The 10964-nt window shown below is 46.7% G+C and overlaps 1 protein-coding gene across 1 annotated transcript in view; it reads right to left on the reverse strand.

The window, feature by feature from the left end:
* Positions 1-10139, reverse strand: part of LOC146701652 (cadherin-10-like) — a 74235-nt gene extending 64096 nt beyond the window's left edge. The window contains exon 1 of the mRNA XM_085467948.1: positions 9866-10139. The gene's annotated coding sequence lies outside the window, so the exon portion shown is untranslated. The remainder of the gene's footprint in view (positions 1-9865) is intronic.
* Between the last annotated feature and the right edge of the window lie 825 nt (positions 10140-10964).

The raw sequence follows: 10964 nt of genomic DNA on the forward strand, positions 1-10964 counted from the left end.
CTCCTCTGACCTTAACTGTTACTCATGTTTATTTACCTCTGCTCGTTACCCCTGAGGGACAGCGGCCTCATCACTAAAATGAGCGCTGAGATGGCTTGCTTTTTTTGTTTTTTCTTTTCAATTCCACTCCCGGGAATGGATGACTCTAATGAACAAAGAAGCCCGATTGATCCAAGTTAGCGTTTGATTCCCCGGCGCTGCCGAGGCCCACGCTTCAATATGCTGGCCTGCCAGCAGAGCACCCCTTGAACTTTGCTGTACACACATCTTTAATCACACTCACCTTTTCCATGGCTGGTGTGACTTCCAGCTTATTTGTAATTACCAAGCTCCTCGGGGGGGGGGGGGTTGGCTCAACAACAGGCCCGGCCATAGGTCAAAGAGAGACACTGTAGCTGGCCATATGGGCTCCGGGGCCTAGGGGCAGAGAGTGGGTGGACGGCCGGCATTGGCACCGGGAAGTTACCAGAATGGTCAGAGCAGGAGATTGAATTATTCAGAGACAGGAGACAGCCTTATCGAGCAGCGGCCACATTGCACTGACGTTTTCACCCCAGTTTCTATTTCCCATTTCACACCTGGACTATTGCCAGATAGGATATGTTCAGGCACCTCGTTTTACCCCAGATTCACAATCACCAGCCACCAGTCAAAAGAGGGTATAGTGCGTTATCTATCACCACCTTACCACCCGCAGCACCTCCTCCCTTCCCTCGTCTGTTGTCACCCAAGCAGCAACAGCATGGTGTTATTACAGATAAACAATCAATACTGCATTAACGTGTCCGCGGAGGCTAGCCGGCGTTAAACAGGCAGACGAGGAAAATAACTCAAGCCAATGTCTCGTGGACTTCAAGCATTGCTCACATATATACACGTACGGTGTATATAAAACTCAAGCTACTTTCTTTCATTATCCCCAGCCATCATTTCTTTGTGTTTGAGGTCAGTGGATACATTTGTTTTCCTTCCTCTCCTCACTGGTCACAGAATAAAACTCCACTGCATTAAAGAAGTAATACCCTACTTTATAGCAAAGGTGACCATGGATATTGGAGAGCAGGGACCCATACGATCGATTTGGAGCGAGGAATGGAAATTTTAACATGATTCCCAGCCAGGCATTTTAACTTGGGGAGTACTGGACCCTCTCTTTTGATGATTGCTTCCAATCCGACTTCCATTTCAAAATTCTGACGACGTCTTTATTTGGGGAAAGGGCAGCGAGCGAGGCGAGCCCTGGTGCCTCGCTGATGGCTGTGTGGTCCTCTTCCTCTTTGCAAAGCTTCTGTGCGGCACATTTGCATCTACATTCCCAGTGCAACTGAAAAAATGAAGGCTTTTCTTTTCTTGGTCCAGAACTTCTGTGAAAAAATGAAAACAAAGGCTTTCTTATGAGGAAGCCTTAATAGTCCCTCCCTCTCCCAGACTGGAATTAAATACTCTTCATTCCATCCTCATTCATTAAGCCCCCACGCCCACAACCTTAACACCATACGGGGCTATGAAATACTTCGCACACACAAAATAAAGGAGTTGGACTTGGCTGAATGAGTGCGGCGACTGTTTACTAATACTGCTGCTCACTCTGCTTTATTACAGAGTGCCAGGCTTTCCATTACTGCGAAGGGAGAGAGAGAAAAGGAGGAAGAAGCAGAGGAGGGAGTGGGCAGCATGGAATAAAGCGAGAGGGAAAGAGAGACCGCCAACGTCAGATTAAAAGAAGAAGAAGAAGAAGAAGAAGAAAAAAACCACGGCTCAGTTGATTTACACCTTCATTACTCTCCCCTAACTCTGCTTATTGCAAATCATGATGCTGCTTTATGAGCTGAATCCTCTATTACGACAAGGCCGGGAAGACAGTGCTTTAGTCCATAAAGCAACCGTACAGTAACCGCCACCCGGCAGCACCCGACCCACTCATCCTCCCGCCCCAGCTGCCAGGGGGAAGGGAAGCGAGGCAGAGCCCAAGTCGCTGCCGAAACTTGTTCTAGCGCGCAAATCCCGAGCTTGCTCGCTTGTCCCCTTCCTGGCCGCTTGCCCGTGGACAACACACCCCGATATCTCCGAGCCAGATGCCAAGGAAGTGTGACGCAAAGCTCTGTGGCTACGTCTGGAAGGAACTCACAGCGAGTGTTTAATGTTACGTGAGCGCTGCCATATTTAAGTCAACAAACATGTAGGCCATTGGAGGCGTGTGTTTACTGCTTCCCTGCCACCAAGTGAGGAGGTGCTACTGATGCGTTTACTCGAAGAGCCTTTGGGGGATATGTGTGTATTTAGATAGAGAGCAGTATGGCTTTTTAAAAAAAAACTTTTATTTATTGAACCAAGGGGAGGTCTTCAGAGCACACTTGCTCTTTTTCTTGCTGTGATTGAATTTGTGAGTGTGTGTGTGTCAAGAAAGAGACGGCGAAGGAAGCCGGGTGCAGGACCTAAATAATCAGCAGATAGGCTGAGGCATGTAGGTGAGCGCGGGTGTCAGTGTGCTGATGTAAACAGGGCGCCTGTGCAGGAGGCACCCTGGATGGAGGTTTGTTCTGTGTATGTAACACGCTGCTCTGGCTTGGCCTGTCTGACTCCCATCTGGAACAGAGTTGACAGAAAAGTTGACAGATGCTTCACCGACGTCCATTATTTATGAGACTGAGGAGATCCACACTGCATTTCACAAGTGTCTGCTTCTGCTACTGTAGGTCGAGTTCTGACATTGTACTCCGTGTGTGTGCGTATGTGTGTGTGCGCGCACCTGCTGCCTCATGTTTGTGTGCAAAGGCTGATGAACCGGTAGCTCAAGGTATCATATCCACTTTTTTGCACATTAGCTCAAGCACACCAATGTGTGCTTGGGTACTCTTGTTTGCACATTCACTCTAGTGAACGCCAGACCTAAGTAACCACTCCACCTGCCTATGTGAGTCTAACCCTTGACCTCTGGAGTGTCACTATATCCCTGGTAGGCAGGCTCAAGCACGGAGGACCGTACACCAGCAGGCTCCGGCTCTCTTAAAACCCACTTAAAGGCTTACAGCTGGGAGGCCTGACCATCGGATTGAATTAAGGCTATGATTAATTGAATCTAGTGGTGAGTAACTTGAATGACTGATGTCTCGTAGGACCAAAGGTCCAGACACAATGCTTCAGAGTAAAGCTATATTCATTCAGTCAGTGACATCACAGCCAGCTTCAGCGTGCCTGAGGCATGGATGGTTGCCTCTAATATTATTGCTCGAAGTGCCGCTTTAAGCCCAATACCACCGGCGGTTCTGCTGCTCCTGCTCCTAACAGCGCCAATGTTAATGAGAGGCACAATATAATTAATACAAATGGAATGTTTAATGCAATTTTTCCATTTCAAAGAAATTCCCCCGGCATCTTTCCCAACAATGAATTCAACTCTGTTGCATTGTCCTCAGGCAAACAATAACCCACGTTTGGCATTGCCTCCATTAGATCAAACTCAATTATTGCAGAGCGCTTAAAGCTCTTCCAGCACAAGGCTGGACTCTAAGGCTGCCTGCTCCAGCAACGTGAAAGTCCTCCGGCAGGTCCTGGCCCATTTGTCTTTGACGGACAGCGGAGTCAAACAGTAATTGGGCGCCTGTGACACATCTGTTTGTCAGTTATTCATGTCAGAGCACAGTGTTCAGCTGCTTGGGGTCTTAAACAATGACCTTTTCTTAAAGGGGACAGGTTTCCCCCTTATGTCTGAGGGACGCTCAGGGTATTATTTAGCTTGAAACAGCAGCGTTCTGTTATTGGTGTGTCCCATGTTGCAGCAGAAAGCTCCTATTGTGTCCTTCCCCGAGGAATATACAGTCCCACGGCGGCGCACACACTTTGATTCGACAGGTAGCTTGTGCGGAGGTCTTTCTATTTCTCTCGCTCACAATGAACCATCCTAATGTTTTGAGAGGTAGGAGAACAATGGCAGAAACCTCTCTTTTTCACTCCTGAGACTGAAAGTAAATAGGACCTTTGCTGATGTGTTTGCCTGTTCATTTACAGCACCTCAGAATACAGCCTGCACATTGTAGCTCTCTGGGAAGAAAAAGAAGAAGAAAAAAAACAAACCTCACAAAGGCATTCTACAGGACAATAGCACAGCGAAGGAAACAGGCGCACAATAGAGTCCAGATATCATTCACAACATAGACAGGAGACCATTATCCACAGAAGGAGGGGCCCATGTGAAGGTGACAGGTTTGGGAGACAGAGGAATTGTGCGCTCAGTGCTGCCACCAAGACAACAGCATCCCTGAAGCCTAACCTATAAGGACAGGTTTTACTGCGCCAATGCCCGCTGGGTTGAGGTGTTACACGTCATCTGCAATAACCTGGATCATTACTCCTGGAGGCTGTTAAAGGGGAAAATCACATCATTCTGCTTTCGCCGCTGCCAAGAAAAATTGACACGCTAAAAGTCATACAAAGACACACCTCAATATACGCACGCACGAAGGCCCACAAACAACCTCAGCATCGCCCTCTCTCGCAAACAGACACATACGCGTAATTACGCAGCCGCGATCTATCACGTACTGTCAGTGGTGTCTGGGGGGTTAACATACCAAGGCATCCCAACAGCATCCCACCAGCCAGCGTTGCCTGAAGCTGACAGCTCTCGCTGCTGCTGCCTTGCAGGGGTAAAGTAAGCATCATTATTGCCTTCTCTCACCATACCTCTCTGCACTTCCCTATTTTACAACTCTCCCTTATTTCATCCACCACTCGACCCTTTCCCTTCACTGCCTTCTCTGTCTTCATTGTACTCCAGTCAGGCACTAATGCTCCTTGTCCTGTGGCTGGACTCTCTGATCTCCTATTACCCTCTCGTCATCCAACAGTCAATATTACCAACTCCCACCCCCCCAAACCCACCCACCTCCTGACCAATCCTCCCCTCTTCCTCCCTTTGCTTTCACAAAAGTCTCAAAAGTCAGACAGACAATTTTGCCCCTCTCCACCCACCCCTTCCACCCCTCCAAGCTCGTCTTCCATACACTTATTAACTAGCTGTCATGTTCAGCAGCCTTCCCCCAGACAGTGTTTAGCGTTCCTCAGTCCTCTTACTGCAGTCAGAGTTAAGCCTCTGGGCTTTGCACAGACAGGAATCCAACTAGAAGGGAAAGGCAGGACCTGCGGACACAATCTGTCTACTGCACTCACTCGCACTCTCGCTCCTGAGCCAGGTACCTCAAAGGCAGCGCTGAAACACACACATCATACAAGACGTTACCTACATGATGGGTTTTCTTAAATTAAACACAGGCGAAGGAGCTAGATTACAGAATCTAAGAATTCATCCAGGGATGGAACAATTACTTGTGATTAACCAAGTTTTCTTAAATGACGCAAGATCCTCTCAAGACAAAATAGCACTCATTTTGGGGTTTAAATTTGTGGGTGAATTTTCACCTCTCTAGGAAGCTACAGTTTCACCTCTGTCACTTAATCTGTATGTCAGCGTGGTGTCTGAAACACCCACGAACAAATTTCCATGAAATTTGCCAGAGAGATCAGCCTCAAGCCTGAGAAGGGTTGATTAGATTTTGATAGTGATCTGGATCTGTGATTTCCACTATTAGATGATTATTGTTTTCCACCCCCACCCACCCACATACTGGATATAGAGATTTAATTCAAAATCCAATCCGCAGTCTAACGGTATGCTCGCTGGGTCAAAAAATCGATTTCACCTCGAATTTAAGAACCAAGGAATGTTCAGTGTCCTTGAAGGTGGGCTCCATCCAGTTTCTGCTCATATTTTCGATGACATCCAGGAAAGAATTCAACTCCTGGGCTCGACTCATTGTGTGGTACCTACAATAGTGGATTTGTCATCTGCCCCGTCGTTCTCCACCCTCCCCATCCCAGGGCAAATGGTGTAAGAAATGAGACGTGGCTGGTGGATAGACTTTCATGCCCCTGCTTTACCAGTGTCATTTCCGCAACTCTGAAATTGTGCCATGGTCTACGGGGCTTTGTTGTAAATCACTATCTCCCACTGTCAGACTGCAGTCTGCTGCACACTGTGGATGCCGGGCTTTCTGCTGCCTCCTGGGTGACTAATATATCTTGTTAAATTGTGCTGAGAAGCGTGCGGAGAACTGTACACCTTCGCTCTTTGTACTGTGTTTGTTTGCTAGCATTTGTGCTTGTGTGTGTGTGTGTGTGTGCGCGCCTCTTTCCATATGTGTGTGAGCCTGCGCCTGTGCATCTGTGTCTACATTTCGTGGCTGAACAGGAAGGTGAGGATGTTACTTTTGCAAATACGTTCGCTAAACTCCACAAGTCTGTCAGGCTTTGTTGGTAATTCAGTTAGATTGCCATTCGGTTAGCTCAACCACCACATAGTGTCGGAGCTGTGAAGCTATCTCTCAGCCACTTCATAATTAGAAAAGCTGTGGAGCCAAGCCACAGTTTGAGGGGGAAGAGGGACCAAAAAAAATGAAAAAACTGTTGGCAGACTGCGTTATTCAACATTGGCAGTGATTTACTGCGTCTCCCACCCCAAAGACACGAATCTAAGTGATTTCATAGTCACATCCGTCCTACTGTGCCATACTGTAAAAAGCTGCACTCGTCTTTTATCACAAGTTCATGCGCTTTTTACTATCAGCTTCATCCAGCAATGTGCATTACATCACACACACACACACACACACACACACACACACACACACACACACACACACACACATACCACATCTCTGTCCAACCACTTTGAAAACAGATTTAGGAGTATATTTCTGTGTAATTGGTGTTCTCCTACACGAAGCAGGAAGTGATAATTAGTCATTGTTAAGTGAGGTATAAATTGTCAGATCTGTGTGGATTTATCTTCTCAGCACACAGAGTGGAGAATAGGCCTTTTTCGGAGGGATTTATGCAGACTCTATAGGGATGTTCAACCCTCCTGGCCATCGTCCAGCTCGCAAATCCCTTCAGCTGAAACCTGTCGAGAAGCAGCCTTCGCGTGGCTTAACTGTATCCCATCTAATTCTTGTGTCTTTTTTAGTCATAGCAAATTCACTCTGAGACTCAGGTTGACCTTCAGAGGCAAGGTGAGGGCGGACCCTGACAATACGAATCTAATAACCAGAAGTAGACGTCACAAATTCCTGCCTTCTCTGTGAGTCTGTGGGTGAGAAACACGCGTCTCGCCTTATTTTGGTTTCCATGCAATTACGGATCTGACGGCTCCATAAATAGGCGTCTCTGAAGGGAATCTGTCTCATTAGTAAAGGAGCAAGTTAAGAAGTCACCATTGTGGCAGCAGAAAATTTGCTCTAATGGTCACAAGAAGCCTGGAGAAATAAAAGACAGCGTCACGTATTTAGTGGAAGGGGGGGAAACTTCAGATTTGAAAGGAAGAGAAAAAGAGAAGAAAAACAGAGAGACCTAGTTGGCTGGCACTGAAAGAAGCAACTCCAGATAAATATTTGGCACAAGAAAATCTTAGGAGGAATCCCGGAGCACTCGCAGAACAAACAACGTCATGATTTATTATCACATCATACAGACCGTGACTAATGCACTCAAACAATCAAGGTGCATCTACTGAACTACAATGCCCAGGGGTGCTCTCTGCCTCTGACTTCAAACATTCGTAAGCGAGGCACACACACACAGACGGACACACACACACACATTAGAGCCACTCGCCGTGCACGCAGGCTCAACAAATGCCCACAAGTATCCAAACACGCTCACAGGAGAGGAAAAGAGGGCCGCAGAGATCACCATAGGGGATCGAAGGGTGCTTCAGCACAGACCGCTGGGATGTGATTTTATTAGCTCCAGATGCCACTGCAGAGAGGGCTAGAACCGTTCAATATTACGAGCAGGACACATCAAAATGATGCTGCCCATCTGGAGCACAAATAATGTAATCAGCTCGGGTCACCGGTCATCGTCGTCTGGCCATCGGGTAAACCCACCATCCGGTGACGTCAGCGCTCACAGGGACAGACAGGAGCCGGCCGGCAGAGTGAGACTGGAGCTTTTTGGAATAGCCCCTGAGCTGCTGCACATGCCCCACAGAGGAGAGATATATGTGGGAGAAGAGGGAGATGAAATGTGAGGGGCTGTCTATTGTAATCTGAGCTCTGCTTTAGAAAATGCTGATGGCTGGAATATGTCTATCCCCCCTCCGCCTGTCAAACCAGTTCAGCAATATCGCTTAAAAATGTCTTCATGCGAAGCTCCACCGCAGCCGGCGCGATAAACACATACATGATGTACTGTATGATCTCCACACACATGCACACATACAGACTGTTTGCAGAGCCTTTAAATATTCAGTACCTGCCATGTTTTCTGTTTGACTTTGATCAGCCACAGATTCGACTCTGTCCCTTTCATCTCAAAACTTCAAACCAGCAAATGAAAAACCTGGACCACAGAAGCTATTCTGGCTAAGACAATCTCCTTTCACCACGCTGCTTTGTGCTATATAGAAACAGGTGGGAAGTTGTTCCTGTAAAAAGGCAAGCAGCGAAGTTAACCCACTATTTTCAGATGTAAAGCTTTTTTCTTTCTTTTTCTCCCTTATCTTCGGATAAGAGGAGCTCTTGTTTGTAATTTTAAAAGCATGTGTGAAGAGGCGTGCTTATTGCAGAATATTCCCCGGGTAGTTTGACAACTCCCCCAAACAACTTCTTGGCTGCCTTCAGGCATATTACCTCAGGCTTACTTTAAGCCAGAGCAATAACTAACATGGAGCAATCTGCAGACAAACAGGAAAGGATGGCGAAACTTTTCCAAGCACAGAATTCAATTTTCAGGATTGTGCAGGGGCTACTGGATTCACCACACCTCTACCCCATCACCATGTCGATACCTGCAAGTTTGGAGTAAAACAGCCAAGTTAATCCCTTTATAGCCTGCCTGCATTATTCAGCGAATCCATTAAATATTTAAAGCCACATCACTGATATCATCTTGTTGTCAATAACGCTGGAGGACATGTTGTTTTTAGAAAACTTGAGTCAACTCCAGGAGTGCCCTCCCCCAGAAAGAGGAAAAGAAAGCAAGGCCTTTGAGCTGATCTCTAACAGCAGAGCAAAAAAAAAGAAGAGGCAGCAGAGCATCACAGTGCGACTGCAGGCGGCCGCAGATAGACAGTCATCCGCCTTTATCAGAGCATGCTGTCCCACCTGCATCGATTCGCATCCCGTGGATTTGCCACTGGCTTCAGCGCGATCATCGGTGGAGAGGGGCGGAAAAAAAGGGAATCTTCACAGATAGATTCACGCGAGCGTCGGGGTGGGGGGTTGGGTTGGGGTGAAGTTTCATACGCGACAGAATAAAAGGCAAAGGTGCGTTGAGAGCCCAGGCCTGCATGATCGCATCACAGGGCAAAAAAGAAGGGAAAATGCGTCGCAGAGGACCTCTGTACCGGGAGGAGCACGCTTCCTTTCTACATCCACAAAAATGAATGAGAATTGCGCACAGAGCCCTTTCACGAAACAGAAAAGTTAAAGAACCCACTGGCCACAGATTGACCCCCGATATAAGTTGAATGAGCAGGCTCTGGACGTGCATACAAATAACTTCGATTCAAACTCATTTCCAATTCAAAGCCCGAAGTTACCCCACTAATTAGTCTCCTCCAAATATGGATTTTCTTTCTCTCTTTCTTTTTTTTGCCCCACTTGCGATTTCATTACAATCCATACAAGAGGAAACCGTCTTATAAAGGCGACACGACTAATTCGCTTTGGTCATATTCCAATATAAATTAACCCCGACTCGGACAATACAGCGCGCCGCAAAGACAAGAAGTAACTGTTCGAGCGGCGAATCGGGCACAAATGAGACAATTTCCCACCGGCGGAGAGAAGTTGCAAGCAAAGCTCACCTGATAATGAAGTTTATTCTAGGGAGGAAATGTTCCCGGGGTGTTGAAGGCGCACGTCGGAGCCAAGTGTGTATCCGTTCGCTGCAGCTTTTTTGTTGCCCGTTGTTCCACCTCAACTGCGCGTCTCAGTCGCGCTGCATCACTTCTCGCTGTGGATGTCAGGGAGGCTGAGAGGCTGAGGGGACTCAACCCTCCCATTGGCTGCCATTCACAAGTCCCCAGCAGAAAGGGAGAAGGGGAGGAAAGAAAGAAAGAACGAACGAAAGAAAGAAAGAAAAAAACAGTGCCACACTCCGACAAAAAACTAAACAAAAGGAAGATGGCAGAAAGGGGGAGATTAGGAGCTCCGGTGGGGCGAGCGCGTTCAAGTTTATTAATAAGCTTGATGTTTTATTTGTGCATCTGCATAATCCCCGTGATTAACAGCTGCAAAGTCATAGGTTGACTGCGGGTTGGGAGTCAATCAATAAATCTTTATATTTGCGAAAGCATCCAGTTAGGCTCGCTGCTTCCTTTAAAACCGTGTAAACCACAGATCACGGCTTATTACAATAGCTAATTAAATGTGAGTAACTGTGTGAACTCAAGTGTCATGCCAGGGCAAATTAGCATGTGTCTTAATATGTCCCTATTAAGCCTACAGCTACTATGCTTATGATAAATTCAATAATATGCATGTATTTTCTTTTGTGCGTCCAACAGAGCTGCAAATGTAAATGTACTTAAAGTATGGCTATGAATCAACTCTATGAACTGAATAATGCTGCTGCAACAATCACCATACACTTACTATTAAGGCACTTCTGTTAATAGCAGCCTGACTTTACTGCTTCTATTACATCCTGCTGTTTCTACCACTAATACCTCACGATTAAATGCTACCGCAGGACTGTCCTTATTATTATTATTATTATTAGTCGAGGCTTCTAATATTAAAACCTCAATCTAATACAGCATCCCTGCTATGAACCCTACCTTTATAAAGGTTATTATTTTCATTTTTTGACACTTCAACTCAGTGGTCATTTCAGAGTCTGTAATCCAGTTTAAAACACTATGACCTCCCCAAATATCAGCTATAGCGATATTTGGGAGGGGG

This window comes from Copadichromis virginalis, linkage group LG9 (assembly GCF_057382275.1).
Source record: "Copadichromis virginalis isolate Kocher_CV1m ecotype Utaka linkage group LG9, C_Virginalis_male_GT1.1, whole genome shotgun sequence".
NCBI classification, from domain to species: Eukaryota; Metazoa; Chordata; class Actinopteri; order Cichliformes; family Cichlidae; genus Copadichromis; species Copadichromis virginalis.